The 19,291-nt window shown below is 40.9% G+C and overlaps 2 long non-coding RNA genes across 16 annotated transcripts in view; one reads left to right on the top strand and one right to left on the bottom strand.

Moving 5' to 3' along the window:
* The window catches only part of LOC125637367 (uncharacterized), a 308,688-nt gene that overhangs the window by 265,841 nt on the left and 23,556 nt on the right, over positions 1-19,291 (top strand). For 13 of the 15 annotated variants that reach the window (XR_012668647.1, XR_012668649.1, XR_012668653.1 and 10 more), the window contains 2 exons: positions 30-115; positions 4,781-6,620. This is a non-coding gene — a long non-coding RNA (uncharacterized LOC125637367). Of the gene's footprint in view, positions 1-29; positions 116-4,780; positions 6,621-19,291 lie in introns of those variants that run through there. The other 2 variants (XR_012668650.1, XR_012668648.1) reach the window with 1 other exon arrangement.
* The window catches only part of LOC142072230 (uncharacterized), a 45,391-nt gene continuing 37,927 nt past the window's right edge, over positions 11,828-19,291 (bottom strand). Inside the window, exon 3 of the long non-coding RNA XR_012668664.1 lies at positions 11,828-11,876. This is a non-coding gene — a long non-coding RNA (uncharacterized LOC142072230). The remainder of the gene's footprint in view (positions 11,877-19,291) is intronic.

Below are 19,291 nucleotides of genomic sequence, written 5' to 3'. Positions count from 1 at the left end.
CTTGTTATTCTGTACAATCTTTCTTGCAGTACCAGACAGCAGCTGCTAAATTTTAAACTTCAGGCAAAATCTACCTAAAGGAAAGCCATTTTATATCTTTAAAACCTCACAAGAGGTAAGTTTATTTGTATGTCCATTTCATAAGACAGATTCTTTTTTGTGGGTGAGTTGTGCAGCCTACCAAGAGAACTGAATTGCAAAAAAATAAAATCCTGTACTAAAGTATTTTTTATGACAAGACTTCATCTAATGAAATGAGGTTTTGAAACAGTACCTCTTGAAATAAACTGATATATTTTTTGCCACTTACAACTAAGAATTCCCCTCCCTGTCTTGGTTAATCATTGTCAAGCTATCAAGATTTAACCCCGTTACAGAATCTCTCACTATGAGAAGCTGTTATCCTACTTTGCTCAAAAGATCCACTGAATTTGTGACAATCTTGCTGTCCCCCCTGTGTAAGCCAAATATTCAGAAAACAAAGACCATTCCACTTTCTTTGGTAGCCCTTGCCTCAGTCACACAAGTGGAGGCCTTAAAAACACTGAAAGATGTCTAGGCTATCTGGCCTAGAGACAGGCCCTTACCCATATAGGTTATGTAAGCTAGTTTAGACTCAAAGCTGACCAAGATCATCAATGCCTCCTTCAGAGAGCACAATCTACCAGCTACCCTAAAGCATGCAGTAAACTTACTAGTTCTCAATAAATCTTACTTGGAGTCAGAGAACTCACTAGCTACCATCTCATCTCCAATCTCCCCTTCATGGCACAATTGAGGAGCTGACATACAGCATGCTCCAACACTTGATCTCTGAAATTACCCAGGACCCTTCACAAACAGGTGTCAGATAGTGATAGGTCATGGAGATAGCTCTGGTGGTGTTGCTGAAGGACCTTTTCAAGGCCAAGAACATAGGACAAACACCTATGCTTCTACCACTTACCTATCCGTTGATGTCACTAATTACCAAGGAAGGCATTGCTATTGATCATCATCCTTACCTCATGGCCTTTCAGACACAGGTCAGTCCAAATGACAATGTTCTGAGCCAATTTGAATGACTTCTGAGAATCAGATTGTGTGCTACTGACTATGTAACTATTTTATTGTGCTTCTAAATTTGTGTCAAGGGCCCTTAAAGCTCTTGGTGAGTGTTCTTTGATGCAGAGTTTTAAAATAAAAATAATACTTTATTAAAATCCAAGTATATGTTAGGTCACAATACAGTAAATATAGTACACTGCAAAAGCAAACATATGTCTATGAAAATCTTCATTGGTGGCTTCCTAGTCACTACTATTTAGTCTCAAACAGGTTTGCCCAATTATAGGAAGCATTTTTCCCCCCAGCATGCTTTCCTGGAGCTGACCCTTTAAATTTGTCAGAGCTGGAGTCCTAAAGTAATCATTTTGCACCTAGCTATTGCTGGTTAGATTTCCCTCTCTTCCAGATGGTAAATACCTGTTTTCTCCCATCTTTCCCTTTATTATTCCTGGGGGAACTGGCACATTTACACACCTTTCATCTGCTAATTTTGTAATTCTGTTTTAAATAAATCATGTTTGGCCGCATTATAAATCATTCTGAATATGCTGAATTATAGTAACTTGTTAGTTACAAGTTTCTATTTTGCTTACATCCTCAAGCAATTCCTGTCAGTAAGTAGTAGGTATAAAATGTTATGCTTTCTGGTTGAAATCTGTACTCTTTGGATGATGAAGTTGGCTTCTATACAATAAAGAACTCTCTTTGATGAATGTTTGGTTGTTAATCAACAGCTATCTGGGAGTTAAACTTGCGCATTAATATTGTATTTGGCAGCCTTGAGGGTTGGTCCAGGAATGGTTTGTATCAGCTGTCCTCCACTTTTGGTAGCAGATAGTCTTTGTCATTTCACTTTTTAAGAATTGTTTTCCTTGAATTATTTTGGAGGTGGACAGTTATTAAAGTTTCATGCACTAGGTATAGGCACCTAGTAAACACTAGAGATCTTTAAACCCCCCTGGCTTTATCCACAAGCAACTTCTAAGACTACAAAAATTAGAACTTTCAGGTATTTTTGGTTGATCCATTATTTCTTTATTTAGTTAGTTAGTTGGCTGGCTGTTCTAGGGTTTTGTTTGTTGTGATAGGGTGTTCATACCACACTAATCTGGAGAGGGTTAATAAAGCTCAGAAGGGGCCACTTAACCTGGTAGGCCACACCTCAGGGAGAATTAGGCTTGATAAGTAATTCCTAATTGAGGATGGAGCTCAGCTGATCAGGATCAGGTAGGGCTTGTATAAGGCTAGGTAGAGAGGGCAGAAAAGTGCTGTAGTGTAGAAGATTTCAGTGACTCTGTGGGCTTAGAAAGAAAGGAGGAAACCTAGGGGGAGAATAGAAGCTCTGGGTTACATGCCATGAAGGAAGAGTTTACCCAGAAGGGTGGTGGAGTGGAAGCCTGATAGAGATGAAATAGGAAAAGGCTCAGACCTTGGCTGGACCCCAAAGTAGTGGGCGGGGCTGGGTTCCTCTAACAGACACTGGGGAAGAGGCATTGCATTGGATTGGAGGACTGCTGGGAAGGATAGCCAGTCTAATGAGATTTTGATACTGTGGAAGAGGGAAAAACACATAATGATGTGGCTGGAGGGCCAAGCCATGAAGTATAAGCCCTGCAGCTCCTGGAGTATAAGAGGGGCTGCAGTGCAAAGGAGAGATAGAAGGGGGTGTCAGACTGGGTGGAACTATTATCCAGACACAGCTGCAAGGAGGTGGACAATGGTGAGTAGAGAACGCCATGACATCTGTGTAATCTTGAAACTGGAAATCCTAATACTGCTTAGGAACATTTTGTCCTGTCAGATCTTTATTTTCTTCTAGTTAAGTGCATGTGACTTACATGGAAAATAGGTTTCCCCCCCCCCCACCACTTTACTTGTGATCAAAACCAGTCTACTAGCTCTTAATTGATGGTCTGTTATAAATTGGAATTGTTTTCAGTAATTCTCAAAGGGGAGCAGACTGCTTCCCCCTCTTACTCCACTGAGGGCTCATGACACTCCAAAGGGGGAGAATGATGGATGTAGAATAGCCAGAGGAAAAATTTCTGCTCCCCTATGTCTCAGCCAGTAGAGCTGACCAGCTTCATAGGGGCAATACCCTATGCTCTGCAAAAGACCACAGTACTAAGAGAACGATGGCCTTGTGATTAGGGCGCTTACTGGGTTCTCAGGCCATCTAAGTTCAATTCTTGGCTCTGCCATGGACTTCCTATGTGATCTTAGATAACACATTTATTTTCTTTGTGCCTTCTCTTCCCATCTATAAAATTGAGATAATACTCCTTTCTCCCACCATTGGCTTCTCTTATCTATTTAGACTGTAAGCTCTTCAGAGTAGGGAAAATTCTTAGTATTGCCTATCACCACGTAGCATCTCTGTGCTACAGCAATACAAATAATGTTTCACAATATGCAAATTTCCCTTGTGCACCATGGAGGCACCACCTCCAATGCTGAATTGTGCCAAAACTTCATGATTAGGGCTTTAATTGGTAAACCTAACAAAGAACATGGCATGGTATATTTTGTAATCCCTTATTGCAGTTTGCAAAGCCAATTGATGAGGCTTAGGGAAAAGGACAGTTTGGATCTAAAAATGTTTTGAAGAACATAAAAGATACGTAACGCTGTGTGGGGAAAATAGGGGGGCCCTGCACTGAAATCATCTGGTCATATAATCTCAGGAAACTGATGAAGGTCTTTACAATAGATCAGGTTATTTCTAGCATTAGTCTTTTGTGCTCCATGTTAAATAGTTTTAGTGCAGATCACTTTTTAGACTAACACTTAAGGGACAAATGCACAGATAGCTGGTCTAAGTAAACAGTTGCAGGGGGAGGGTGACAGTAGGAATCCTTCTCCAAAGGCTTCAGATGCTGGAGTGGTCCTTCAGGATTGTAACATGACCCATCTTTGGGGTGAAAAAAACAGTCTGTACAGTGGTGGATCCTCTGGCCATGTCCCGCTGGGCCCCATCCTCATGGAGAAGGAGGCAGTGGCCTGACCTCCTTTGACTCCTTGCTATAAATGGCTTCCCCCTTCTCATGGATTTTAGGGGACACTTCTTGCAGTTTTGAGGCAGGCCCAAGTTAAGGAACACTGCAACTGCTCTCCCTTCCCCTGTACAACCCCATAATGTTTTAGGGGAAAGGCTATTTTGTGCCCCTAGAAGAACAGCAGCAGCTGGGAAGAATTCCTGCCTCTAGCACTATTAGGGTAACCAGAGGGCATAAATACCCCATAATCCTTAACACAGTAGTAAAACCCACAAAGTCTGAGCCCATTATAACAACCCAAGTAAAGACATTACATTATAGGTCACTTTAAAAAAAATGGGACAAGCAAGACTGCAGACCTCTAAAATAAGAGTTTGTTCTTTATATAGTTGTGGTTTAAGATTTCTACTTCTGTTTATATTTTATGAACACTTCTCCATCTTTTATGTAAATTCTTGGGTTATCTTATGTAGTTTAGTTTTTTGTTAGCTGAGAGTTTCCTATTAAAATAATAAAGGAAGAAATCTATAGTAATAGAGTTATTTGTGGAAAAATATATATTACCGCTAACTATTGAGGATTTCCCAATATAATTTCTTTAAAATGCAGTTGGGCACGTGGGAAGGGGGAGAGGGTGATGGGCCTGGAAAGCATTAGCAATCCTTGACTGGGGATTTCTCTGTCCAATTTGTTTTCCTTTGTTCCTCTTTTGATGCATTGCTCTTTTTCCCTGGCAGAAACTAAGACCCCGATGCAGAGAGGCTCACAGATCAGGAAAGGCGTGGCTGGCAGAGGATCAGAGCCAATGCAAGAGAATAAAAATATGGTTGGAGGAAGCATTACTTCATAGATCAAGGTTATAACGATTTGTGTGTATGTGTGGGTGGATTAGAAAGGACTTGCAAATAAGATATTATTAAATTGAAATATGTCTGTTTTCAGTAGAGCAGCTGAAGTGGAAACACTATGATAAAGGATCCTGATTTATTTTTTATTATTATTATTCCAAAGAATGGCTTGTTTTCAATCCTGATTATTGTGGCCCTTGAAATATGCTTGAGGAGTTATTGGGGAGTGTGTGTGGAGGGGGGAGGGCATCAAATATAGATCAGAAAAGCACTAAGATTAGCTCTTTGAATATTATTCACATTCTTAGAATTTAGCTTTTTATTTATTACAAAGAAAAAAACTACACATTAGGTGCCCGGGGGAATTATAATAACGTGCAAAATTGCCAAGGGATTAATAGATTAATACATTTAAAACACATCACAAAGAACATCAGTCAATAGAATGTGATAACATTCCATACAATTGAGAAACAGAATCACAGACAGGATTATGAAAGGTGAGAGATTTTCCAGGAAAAGAATTCTTTTAATCCAACAAATGGCTCAGAGTTAAAGTGATAATTGAGTGCTGAGGTGAGTACAAAGGGCCAAATTCCTCCCTTGTGGGATCCCATTGGAGTCAGTGGAGTTGCAGCAGGGATGAATTTGGCTCCAAATGTTTTGGAAATGATAAATGATGCTAAAAGAAAGATGTATAATAAGTGCAATCATTAAGAACCAATTCACAGAAAAATGAGTCCCTTTTAGTCTATCACCCACTCTTTCAAATGCTTCTGCCCTGGTTCTCCCATATACAAGGCTGGTGGCAAGAAATACATCTCATAATTTTAAGAAACATCATTTGCTACACAAGGTCAGAACAGAGAATTGTTGAAGTAACATGATAGAGTTAGCCTGTTATGTTATATAAATGGTGGTAGTCATTTAAATGACTATTTCATAAATAACTCCATTTTCATCATGACAGTTCTATTTATCTGGTCAGTTTGAGAGTGGATTTTACAAGATGTGTATTATCTGTTGAGGGACTACTTAGTGTAATGGTCTGTTGTGACAGAATATACCGCTATGTTCACACCTTACACGCTATTGTAATAACCTTTGTACAAATTATGCTTTGTGAGATCCTTTGAAAACAAATAATTTGGTCATTGTCCTGATTAAAATGTGTGCCAACATTGTATGTGAAGTTATAAGATTCCACTGTATGGTATTCTTAACCAAATTGAAGTTAGCAAACAGGTCTGTCTCAGACAAAGGAATGTGTGCTCTGCTTAATTTGCATTTAAGCAGTAAGAGTCATCCAGCAGGAAGGGAAACAAAGGAAACTCTAACAGGTAATGAAAAAGCATCAGGGAGCATTCTCCCCTGTAGACTGTCTCCTGAATCTCAGCTGGAAATATTTCCAAGAGGGGACTGAATATAAAATGGAGAGACAAACACCCAAGGCACCCCTCCCTCTTTCTGCTCATCATGGCATCTGAAGCAACACAGGAAGCATTTGTTGGATTCTGGGAGAAGGGGTCCTGACCTAAGAAGCTGGGTCAGAAAGACTGCTGAGAGTCTGCAGTGAGAAATTTTGCTTTGAATTTAACATAGTTTGTTAGGCACCAGTTGCATTTTATTTTTACTTTTATTTTTTTTCTTGTAACCATTTCTGACTTTATGGCTCACTACGTCTACTCAAAATCTGTCCCTTTATAGTTAATAAACTTGTTTTATCTAATCCATTGTGTTTAAATTGAAACTCACTTATGTTTAAATTTGCAGTCTGGGAAACTCCATTTGGGGTGGCAAGCTGTGTGCATATTATTTCTATTAAAGAAATAGACTGTATATGATTGCTATTCTCCAGGAGAGAGCTGGGCAGTACAGGACATACATTTCTGGGGGCAAATCCTAAAACTGGGAGTGTGTTGGGGTCACCCTGCAGTAGAACACAAACTGGTGAGAGCCAGAATATAATCCAAGTGTAGTTGTCAGGCTGCAGTTGCATACAGATGCTGACTGTGGCTTGCATGCTGGAAGGCTATTTGTGAGCAGCCCTTGTGGAAATTCATTCAGTAAGGCACTCAAGGTGACAGGGCAGGAGTGACAAAGCTGCTTATTAGTCTAGATTGTATCCTGATATGTCATACCAAAACTATGGTCTCTTCAGACTGGTAACAGAATATAAGAATAAAATTGTCTTTTAAATCAGGGTTATCAATCTAAATACTAAACTGGGAGGAGTGGTAGATACGCTGGAGGGGAGGGATAGGATACAGAAGGACCTAGACAAATTGGAGGATTGGGCCAAAAGAAATCTGATGAGGTTCAATAAGGATAAGTGCAGGGTCCTGCACTTAGGACGGAAGAACCCAATGCACAGCTACAGACTAGGGACCGAATGGCTAGGCAGCAGTTCTGCGGAAAAGGACCTAGGGGTGACAGTGGACGAGAAGCTGGATATGAGTCAGCAGTGTGCCCTTGTTGCCAAGAAGGCCAATGGCATTTTGGGATGTATAAGTAGGGGCATAGCGAGCAGATCGAGGGACGTGATCGTTCCCCTCTATTCGACATTGGTGAGGCCTCATCTGGAGTACTGTGTCCAGTTTTGGGCCCCACACTTCAAGAAGGATGTGGATAAATTGGAGAGAGTCCAGCGAAGGGCAACAAAAATGATTAGGGGTCTGGAACACATGAGTTATGAGGAGAGGCTGAGGGAGCTGGGATTGTTTAGCCTGCAGAAGAGAAGAATGAGGGGGGATTTGATAGCTGTTTTCAACTACCTGAAAGGGGGTTCCAAAGAGGATGGCTCTAGACTGTTCTCAATGGTATCAGATGACAGAACGAGGAGTAATGGTCTCAAGCTGCAGTGGGGGAGGTTTAGATTGGATATTAGGAAAAACTTTTTCACTATGAGGGTGGTGAAACACTGGAATGCGTTACCTAGGGAGGTGGTAGAATCTCCTTCCTTGGAGGTTTTTAAGGTCAGGCTTGACAAAGCCCTGGCTGGGATGATTTAACTGGGAATTGGTCCTGCTTTGAGCAGGGGGTTGGACTAGATGACCTTCTGGGGTCCCTTCCAACCCTTATATTCTATGATTCTATGATTCTAAATTCACTGTCACTGAGCAGATGCAGAAAATAGTTTGCCTTGTAGGTAAGGAGGGTGTAATGTATCCATGTGCTGCAAACAAAAGAGATGGCTACTCTACCGCTGACCTACTATTGGGCAGATGGATCTAGAACCTGAAAAACACAAGCCTCTATTATCAAAGTTAAAAGGAAAGCTTTTTAGCTTGCAGTGGCAGTAGGTCAATTATAGTCTCCATGGGTCAGGCAATAGAGGACATCATTCTCACACACACACACACCACGCTGGGTAATCTTGCTTCACTCAGGCTTCCACTGCCTCCACCATGATTTTAGCTCCTTCCTGGAAAAATCACGCATAACAGCTGGAAAGACATTGCACCATCAGGGATGCTTGCTTGTTCTGTCTCTTTAAAATGTACCACTTTTCAGTGGTGGTGCAGCTGGAAAGGCTATCATAATGATCAGGATTGTGATCCCTTATTTCACAGGCAGTCTCACTGATTGAGTGGGACTGCTTGTGGTGTAAAATACTCTTATTTTACTTAATTAGCATCACAGTCTACACTAAAGGGGTGGTTTAGCATACTCATTATTCTTATGTCTGGTGGGAATCTTCACCAAGGTATCAACTACAACTGAATCAAAAAATAAACCCAGCAGAAAACAGGCCAATGGTATTAAAGGAAGTGATGTTTGTAGTCAAACAGTTACAAAATGCCTGATCTTGACAATATTTAATCAAAACTGCTAAAGAGTGTAGCCCCAGGTCTAGTTCATTGGCTTCATAGAATTGTCTTAAAAGTTTGGGAAGCCAATTGCACTCCAGAAGATTGGAAAAGGGGGCTATATCATTCCTTCCTTTTTGGGGTGGGGCGGGGGGGAAGGAGCGAGTGATCAGTTTGATCAAATAGGGCAGAGGTTGTGGTTGAAGCCTTTGGGCTTCGGCTTTGGCCCCCTGGAGTGTGGTGATCACCTCACTCTGGCGCTGAAGGGGCTAAAAGCAGCCCTGGAGAGAGCTGTGGCTTGGAAAAGCTAGGCTGATTGGGGGAAGCAGCCACAGCTGGGGCCCTGCCCCAGTCAGGTCACAACTGGCCCTGTAAGAGGGCTGTGGGGCAGAAGCAGAGGAGTCTCACCCTAGCCCTGGAGTGGGAAGGGCTAGCTGCCTGGGAGCAAGGTACCTGAAGCAGAGCAGTATTGGGGAAGGGCACAGGGAGCTGGGGAGCTCCAGCGAAGTAAAGCTCTAGGCTTCAGGCCTTGTTAAAGGCCCAAAAAGATACTGGGGCAGCCTGAGGACAGGCAAAGGCAGCTGGTCCTACCCCCTTGCCAGTGATTGGCCATTACAGATTGCAGTCTGCCCCAGGGAAAGGGGTCTGGATGATGACTGGCAGTAGCCACTGAGGCAAGGTGGGTTTAGAGGGTTGGCGGTTCCCCTGGGAGGGGAGACCTAGAGTGGGGGTACTGCTGGGGCAGAACCCTAGGGAAAGGGGCACCAGGGTCCAGGAGGGACACAGGGGTCAGTGGCAGGCGAGACACTGGCCTGCAGAGGGCACTCTGGTGCGGAAGAGCTAATTCCCAGGACGACCAGCAGGAGGCACCACGCTGGTGAGTCCTCACCTCGCTACACTCCCCCACCTGGGGCTTGGGCTTTGGCCTCCTACGATGGGGTGGTGGGGTACAGGTGGGCTCAGGCTTCGGTCCTCCCTCCTGGGGTCATGTAGTAATTTTTGTTCTCAGAAGGGGTCGTGGTGCAATGAAGTTGGAGAGCCCCAGAAATAGGGGACGAGAGCTGCTTTCAGTCCTAGGGAAGGTGTTCATGATCATGCTATTGAACTGACTGAAATACTGTCTCAATCCAAAAATGAAAGACAGCCAGAGTGGTTCCTGCACAGGGATAGCATAGATAGCATGGATCTACAATCCATGCTCTGTGTGGAATATTATTGAAAAATGAGTAAAGCAACAAAAGGAAGTTATCTTTATAGACTTTGCTACTGCTTTTGACTCGATCAGTACTGTGGATACCGCTATATCCATATGGGGTGCCTAAGAATTTAGTGTGCCTAGTGGAGGAACTGTACCTCAGTACGTTTTGCTGTGTAAATAGGTTAGTGGTTGGATTATAGGCTGGATTTCAGTAGAATCAGGAGTATGCCAGGGATGTGTTCTCTCACTTACAGTATCTGAAGTGCTGTCTGATGACATAGCTGTTTGAGGCCAAAGTATGAGGTGTGAAATTTCAAGATTAATCTTTATAGGATCTTCATCTTAAGAAGATGTTGAATATGCAGATGTTGTCTTATGTGGAGAGACTGCTGACCAATTACAGCTAATGGTGGAAGAGCTGCAAAAAAACTGCTGAGTCTATGGGACTTGGGGTCAAAGGTAATAAAACTAAAGCTGAGTATGCCTCCTATAAAATGGAAATGAATGACCTCTTGATGGTAGATGGCAATGACATTGAATGTATAATTTAAGCTATTTGGTAGTTGGTTGACAGCAGGAGCTTCCACGTCTGAAGATGTCCTACATCAGATTGGTCTTGCATCAATGGCATTTCAGCATCTTCAAAAGCCTCCATTGGGAGGGTGGGTTGTCTTTGTCACAACTAAGATATGAGTGCTTATTGTGGTAGTGATGACAACCATGTTATATAGAGTAGAAACATGGCCATTAAAAACAGCTGAGGAGAGGAAACTAAACAGTTTGCACTGTCAAAAGTTATGGTGTATTCTTAACACCATTGGTTTTAATTTGTCACAAATGAGGAGCTACTTAAACGATCCTGACAAGTTGCAGTCTTCCACAAGTTCAGAACAAGACAACTACAATGGTGGAGTCATGTCCCACATACTGAAGTGGGTATGCGTTTAGAGAAGGTTTACAGAGTGGAGATCAAAGAATGTAGAGCACTAAGCTGACCACAAATAAATGGGAAGATGCAGTTTTAAGAATCCTAAATCTTCCCCCCGATGATTATTGAGGGAAGAAGACTTGTTAAAGGACCATTCATGATGGAAGCACATTCTACACACCATCACTGCTACATCATGAAAACAGGAATTTGCTGCTGCTTTTTCTTGTAGCTATTTTAGAATACCAGTAGATATTGGGGTGAAATCCTGATCCCATTGACTTCACTGAGGCCAGATTTCACCCCAGGTATTTCAATTTTGCATATGTGAAGTAACTGTGATTCAAAGGACAAGCATCACCAAAAATTTGGTCATAAGACTCAACTACTTGGCAATTAATAGTTTATCCATCACCCAGAACATCACTTCTAATCCCACAATCCATTGTGGCTGTAACGGATTGTAAAACGTGGTGGGCTGTGTAGTAATTTTTTCCGTGCAGAACAAGAAGAGGATAGGGGACCATGACCTAAGTGTCACAGTTTTGTTTGTGCTGTCTGACTGTCCAACTCAAACATTTTAACAAGATGATTATAAACATAAGCAATTATCAGAAAAAGACCATTCTTTGGTAAAATTGATGAATCTTTGGGGATTTACAGACATTTTCATGGGTACCTGCCACTTGTCTGAGAGTGACTACAATCACAGTAAGCAAAATGATCATAATTTTCACAATCATTTTTGTGAATCAGCTGTTTTCACTGTTCACCCCGTTTTACCTTTTCCATGCTTTTCCATCAGTAAGTATAGACATGATATTATGGGCTTAATGATCATTGACTGGTTTTTAGAGTGTATAAAAAACATTGAAGTGAACTAAAATGCTCTTCTAAATATTCTTTAATATCATAATCTATTAACAGACTGAATAGGCTGATTTAAAATCAAAAATGGATTTTCAAGTTAAAATTAAAAAAAAAATTCCTATTTTACTTACCTGTCAGGACCTGTTTCAGAATTCTGTGGAAAATTTACATCACGGATACCTAGAACATAGTAAAGAGATACAGTTGCCTGACTACTCTAGATCATTGCATATTTTTCTAAAAGAAAATGTAATATATAGTCAGGTTTCAATTTACCTTTGAATTGCATTTATAATTTAAGGCTTCCCATGTATACTCCATGGGTGAAATTCACTCTTTCCCTAAATCTAAATTAATGGACTGTGTGTGTGTGTGTATGTATGTATATGTAAATGGAACTGCACGAAACAAAGGATAAAAGTCTATCACCCTAACTAATGGGTAGTCATGGTTCTGCAGTGCAGCCTCTTGTGGCAACTGTTATAATAGTTCATTCTTTTTTTGGTAGTGTTCACAATGTGACAGTAAAAATGCAAAAGAAAGTATCGCCCTGAATCGCTGGGTGCTTTGCCTCTCCACTATTGAGGGGGAAGTGTGAAAATTTAGTGGCACAGAGGGACTCCTATGGCCACTACGCAACTGGGTGAATTATCTCTTAATTATTTCAGGACCTATACGGTGTTTTTTTGCAGGACTTGTAAGTAGCCTTACAGTTCATTACTAAGAATACCACACTGCCCCATCCCTTCTACCAAAAATATATTAGTAGGATTGTGGTGGTGATGAAAGGCACCAGTCAGGCTCAGAACTCCATTGTGCTATGTGTTGTACAAACACAAAGGAAGACATAACTGCTGCCTTAGTCTATGGAATGAGCACATAATTCAGCTTTATTTCTCCAGGTTAGTTAGAAAACTATTTATATTGTGTGTCACATACTGAAACCTACCCAGCGTAACATTTTACTAGTTTCACAACCTGTGCAATCTTATAATGCTCTAGTCACATGGCAATCATGCTAAGGGGTGATCTGGTGATAGCCACCATCTTGGCCAATACTAGGGATTGAATCATGCCTCAAGACCTGCAAGCATGTCTGTGCAGCTTGAGCTAACAAACAGACTTTCTAGCTCAGGCTTTGACAGAGTCATCATCTGTGCATCGCATTTAGAGGGGAGCATGTAACACTTACTGTGGGTCATTAATTATTATGCACAACTTCATTGGAATGGCCAGTAGCAGAAGTAGCAATGGGCCTGATCCAATGCCCAGTGAAGTAAATGGGATTCTTTCCATTGACTTTGGCCATTGGATAAGGTCCATCAAACCTTCTCTAGAGAAAGTATACTTTCTTTTTACCTGTGTGAATATGGATCCTTCCAGAGCCTCTGTTTGATACTAACTGACCTACACCCAACAGAGCGTGGCAGCATTTGTCCACTGAGCAGGTTATGACTGCACCTACAAGTTTTTTCCTCAGAAACAAGGCGTTCTTAGGGTAGCTCTTAAACATCAACGTTACAATGTTGACATTCACATTTATTTTCACTTGCATCTATTCAAATAGGCTTCAAATAGATGCAAGTGAAAATAAATGTGATTGCCAATATTTGTAACATTGATGTCGAAGGACTGTTTTGATCTGACCAAGGATTTTGGTTTGTGTGTATATCTTGTAAAATATCATCTAGCTTATTTTTATTTTTGCTGTTTAAACTAGCTACAATGCGAGGAAAATAACATCTCTGTCTCCCTAATCTAATTTGTATGCTCCCACATAAACCCTGCTAATCATCCTTAAGCCCAGGAAGCCAATCGAGTCTTAATCACAAATAAATACACCTCCTTCACAGTAGCTGCAATTCAGACAGAAGATGGCAGCTCTCCCTTGCAGACATCTGAGGCTGGGGATCATTTCCAGAAACCCATCAGACTTTCTGGCTGTGTTTCTTGTTTACAAAATGCTGTGTACGTTGACATTTAGAAATTCCTGTGTACTTGATCTCAGACTATCATACATAATATAAGAGAAAATTAAAGGTAATTATTTCCCCACCAAATACCTGGTCGGATCAAAATAGAACTATACTAGCTATTGTAGTATACATTTTCAAAAAAATACACCCTTTAAAAACTACCTTACTGAATTTCCCATTGCTTTGCTAACAGTACTTTAGTAATGATGATGGACTTTTCTGACTTTCTAGAAGCAATCCTGATTGAAATACAATTTAGTCATTTTGCCCTTACATTTTTATGTTCTGTAACAAAAAGTACAGGGTGATCTAATATGCTTTGAAGGTGAACTCTATAATATATGGATTAGATTTCTTTAGGGAAATGCTTTCTAAAATCCTATTTAAGAATGTTAACAAAAATTAAATAACCAACAATCAAGAATTTGAAAAAGATAAGAAAGTGAAAATGACTTTGAAACGAGAAGTACTGACTGTAGGAGACATATGAAATCTTTGAAGATAATCTGAAGGAAAATATGATTAACACTGATGAAGTAGAATAGTGCCAAGTATGTGTCATTTCTGAGTCAAATGCATTATATGAAGTGGAAATTGAACTTTCAAGACTCATGTTAACATTTTACTCTTACGCTTTATCGAGGCAAGTAACTAAGGGAAAAAGTGAAACAGCAAAAACTGCTAAGTGATAAGTCTGTCATAAGTTAAATATGGTCATCTGTCAGCACTCAGCTGAAATGATATCATTCTGGTAACGTAATTACTGAGTTGAGTAATGACTCATTTCTAAAAGCTGGTACATGTTAAAGAAATATAACTTTTTACAGGTCAAAACCACTGGCTTACACAGTCTTCACAATATATCTTCTAACTGCCTTTTGTTTGTGGCTTATATTGAGATCTGCATTTAAGTTGATTTGTAGAGATATTTTCTGCACTCACATAATGCAAATCCTTTTCATTATGCACTGCTAAGGGAAAAATGTTTCACAATAGAACAGTCCTTGATCTTGCTTCAGAATGATAAATCTGTATTCATTTCATTCTCCATATATTGCAGCAGTAACACAATTCCATTCAGTCCATCTGGTGTAACCTCTTCACAGACTCTATATAGTGATTTCTTGTTAAAGGCTACTATGCTTTGGCTCTAAACTGCATCATCAAAATGCAACATAAAATAATGGTCTAGTTATTTTTATTCTTAGGTTGTGAACTCTTCAAGGCAGGGACCATGTCTTCATATGCATTTGCATAGCACGTAGCATAATGGGGACCTGGTGCAGGCTGCCTGGATGCTACTATAATATAACCTTATTATTATTTAACCATAGAGCTAATAATATGGATCAGACTCTGCTGTTTGTCACTCTGGTGGAAATTTACACCAAAATAACAAAACAGAATGTGGCTCACATACTTAGAAGATTGGGAATGTTAAGTGTCCAGGAAAGATTTTATCACAGCCCTTACAATTAAAATAAAAAAGGGGGGGATTTTTCAAGGGCACAACCTGGGTTAGGAGCTGAACTCCCCCTGAGTTTGTGCCTTTGAAAAACTCCACCTAACTTCATTTGCAAATGTTGGGTTTTACTGGATGGTGAACTATAATTGTTTGTCACCCTCCTCAGCTGCAGCTTAAAAATAATTAACTCCTATAAGTCATCAGTATGATCTGAATGGTATTCAATATCATGTGCTCAATAATATATAAATGATAGGATCAATCAAAGGAAAAATTCACAAAAGAGACATTAAACAGACATGAATTTAAACTCTTGGTTTTTTCAAGTTTCATTCATACTCCATTCTACTGGAGATGGGCAAGGAGGATGATCTAACCTGCAAGTGTCCTGAGATTCATGAGGAAATCTTATGGAACTTGGGCAAGGCCATCTGCACTACTCCTGGGCCCTCCCTTGCATCATGGCTGCACCACTCTTTTAGGGGCTGTTGGTATTGCCCCTTTATTGACTGATGCCTCTCGGAGGGGGATTCAGTATCCAGTATCATACACAACAAATTTTCCACAGCTTGGCTGGAAGATGATGTCATGGAGAGAATCATGGACTTGTTGAAAGGATAGTCAGACCCAAAATTATTAGAAGTTTTGCACATAAATAGAGGAATATATGCCTATGGTACTTAATTCTCAAGAATAATTTTTTAGGGATAAATCCTGATCTATTGAAATAAATGCGTACAGAAAAGATTAAAAAATCAATGGGTGTTTTGTCTGAGCAAGGACTGCATAAAGGACACTCACCCTATCCTTCTGAAATATTTCTGTTTCTATTGCTCGTGGCTTGAGGAAAATTGTTATCTTAATTTGATTATTTAAGGCTGCTGGATGATATTGTAAATTTATTTCTATGTTGTTTATCCTTCCCGGTGGCTGTTAATGTAAATCTATTGTCAGAGGCACTCAGAGCTTTTGTATGGGCACTCTTTTAATATTAAATCTAAAGAGAAAATTTTAAATGATATATACTTAAAGTTTAAAGTATGATTTTTCACATCTGATGTGGCCAGGGATTACATGAAGACAACAGATTGCTCAGGAATTCTATCTCATGTGTTTTATCTATCTATTTTAGGATTTTATACTGCCACCCATTAGCATAGTATCTGAGGATCTTTCACGTAAAATCAATAGCAATAGAGAAGTTCAATAGACTTCTTAGAGTCTCTCTCTCTGGCACTTATCCTTTTATGGGGTCAGAACTTTTCTTGGGGGACAGTTTCTTTTCGTATGGAGTTGGAAGTTTTTATGAGAATAAAGGGATGCTCTAATTTTGATTGTAACTTATGGCGGAATGGCTTTCTGAAAGAAGAAGGCCTTGCAACATTTCCTAAAGAGGGTGAGACTCTGGGTCTGCCTGATCTTCTTTGGAAGATTTGTTCCATAGCCAGATCCCCTCAACAGATAATGCTTTGTTCCCAGTTCTCACATGCTTCCTCCTGGGCTTTGAGATCTGCATTGTCTCAGAGGATCAAAGCTATCAGGGAGATTCACAGTTAAAAATTCACGGCTTGAAAATTAGGACCAAAGCCTTAAAGAGGTATTGGAAGATCATAGAATATCAGGGTTGGAAGGGACCTCAGGAGATCATCTAGTCCAACCCCCTGCTCAAAGCAGGACCAATCCCCAATTTTTGCCCCAGATCCCTAAATGGCCCCCTCAAGAATTGAGCTCACAACCCTGGGTTTAGCAGGCCAATGCTCAAACCAGCGAGCTATCCCCTATTGAAGAGTAGTGTATGAAGTATGGATTCCTATGGGACCTGCAGGTAAGGGTCTTCAGAGAAGGGGAGCAGATACATATTGGCATCGTTCAAAGCAACTGCACCTGTATTTCTCTTCTGTGGTCCAGCAAGGGCACCCATTCCATGCTGCCGGCTTCTCAGCTGTCACTTCTCTTGGACAGAGACCAGTATCTATCTGGCCTCATGACTGGGGGTTTTCCATGGTGCACAATTCCCTAGTTGTATTGTGTGTTCCCCAGCAAGACAAACTGCCTAAGCAGCCTGTTTTGCCTTCTCCTGAGCATCTACAACCAGCATAATTGCCCACAGTTAGAAGTTGCCACACAGCCCTTGCTAAGCAAGCATATTTATTCTTAAGGTGAAAGCATTACAGAGAACACATGTGAAAAACAATAAGAATCTACACACATGCATAGTGTCTTACCAGAGGTCACAAGGGCTCTGGTTACGATTCAGTCTGTCAAACCCTATCAAGGGTTTTTTCTGTGGTTACAAGTTTGTAATAGCTGTTAGCTTAGAACAAGCAACCCTATGGATCTGAGAGTCAGAGCGATCTTTGATCTTGGGATCCTGGGAAAAGGTAATCGGAAGACAAAGGCCCCTTCTCAGGTCATAGACCAAAAGGCTGAATTCTTGCATTACCAGAGAGGGTACATTTGTATACACGTCCCCTTAGAGGTTTCCTGGGAAACCCACCTAACTTTGTTTATCCCACAAGTTGGCACATTGTTTCAAATAGTTCTCTGAGGCTCATAACATTTCCCAGGGGTTATTACACTGGTCACATCTCCCCCACTCCCACCATAGAAGTTACATACAATTCCACAATAATATATAAACTTTGCATTTATTATATTATGGACCCCAAAGCTATTTCAATTTAATTCAGTAGGATCTCCCAAATATATTGCAGGAAAGCACCGTATCTGTCACACACAATCACCGCTCTGAGCTCTATTGAAGAGGAATAGTTGGAGACTTAGTGCGGGGCCATTTAGTCCTGCTATGTAATGTAAATTTGTGGTTATCTGTGTCAAAGGCTGCACGGCAGCCCAGCAGTATGAGCATGGAGATTTTTACCTATGGCCATGAAAAGGTCATCTTTTAGTGTCACTAGAGCTGCCTCTGTGCTATGCCGTGGCCTGAACCCTGAGTGTGAGGCATCCAAGATGTCTAACGTGTTGGCACTTGGTTGTTACTACTTTGTTTATAGCCCATACCTTACCTCAGAATGAAGGCAACGTGATACCATAGGAACAACAAAGATGCACCTGAAGAAGTGGGGTTTTTACTCATGAAAGCTTATGCTCAATAAATCTGTTAGTCTTTAAGGTGCCACCGGACTCCTTGTTGTTTTTGTGGATACAGACTAACACGGCTACCCCCGATACATGATACCATAGGGTGACCTTAAATAAATAGAGCCAAGAACTGTATGAAATGGATATTGTAGGTGGGCCTGATGGCCCTCCTATTATTAAGGTTACCCAACATTTCCTATTAGAAGACCGACTCTGTTTTCAGTTGTTTATAACTTTGTCAAAATGTAACTGGAAAATTTCAGTCAAAATGGTTCAACCATTTGTGAAAATAAGGCTATGGGGAAATATATTTTTTTGCTCATGTTAAAAAAAAATCATACCCTTTCTTTGAATGCTCTAAGGATCTCCTGCTTTGGAGCAGGAACTTGAAATTTGGTGGGGGGAGGGAACTTTTATGTCAGAAATGTGCCTTTTGCTATTCCCTTTGAAAATGCTTTCAAATGTGGTGAAGTGATAAGTCTATGAAAAATTTCAGTTTGCACATACTCAGTAAAGACTTGCTAGAGCATAACAACTAAACTAGCTGGATACCATCCTCACTTAGCATGCTCAAGCCTGTCAAGTTCCTAGTGCTGACGAGATTGCTCATGCACCATCCCCACAGAACAAGTGAGCATGCTCAGCCCAGGACTCAGAAGGGCTTTCCTCTAATTGCATCTCTTGGTAAGTGTGTGGCCAGCACTGGAACGGAGAACAGACATCCTGTGTTTCCTGACCCCTCTGCTGATGCAGAGGCAGTACAGAGGAGGAAACTGTCTGATTTAAATGCAGAAGGGACAAAAGTAGTGGACCGGGGGAAGAAAGGAATACACCGGGACAAGGAGCCTGGTGAGACTAGAACTGCAGAATGGAGATAAAAGCCTGAATTACTTGGAAGGGGGGAGATTGGGATTGGTTGGGCAAAGAGACTGCTACTAGAAGCTGATGAGATGGACTAGTAGCCATTTGGGTGGGGGAAACGAGATTAGATCAAGACCTGGGGAGAGGTGACTAATTGGACAGGGGGGACTGGGACAAGGAACTAGGGAGGA

The sequence above is a fragment of the Caretta caretta genome, chromosome 1 (assembly GCF_965140235.1).
Source record: "Caretta caretta isolate rCarCar2 chromosome 1, rCarCar1.hap1, whole genome shotgun sequence".
NCBI lineage: Eukaryota > Metazoa > Chordata > Testudines > Cheloniidae > Caretta > Caretta caretta.
Note: the sequence above shows the minus strand (reverse complement) of the source record. Positions and strands in the feature narration are given on the sequence as shown.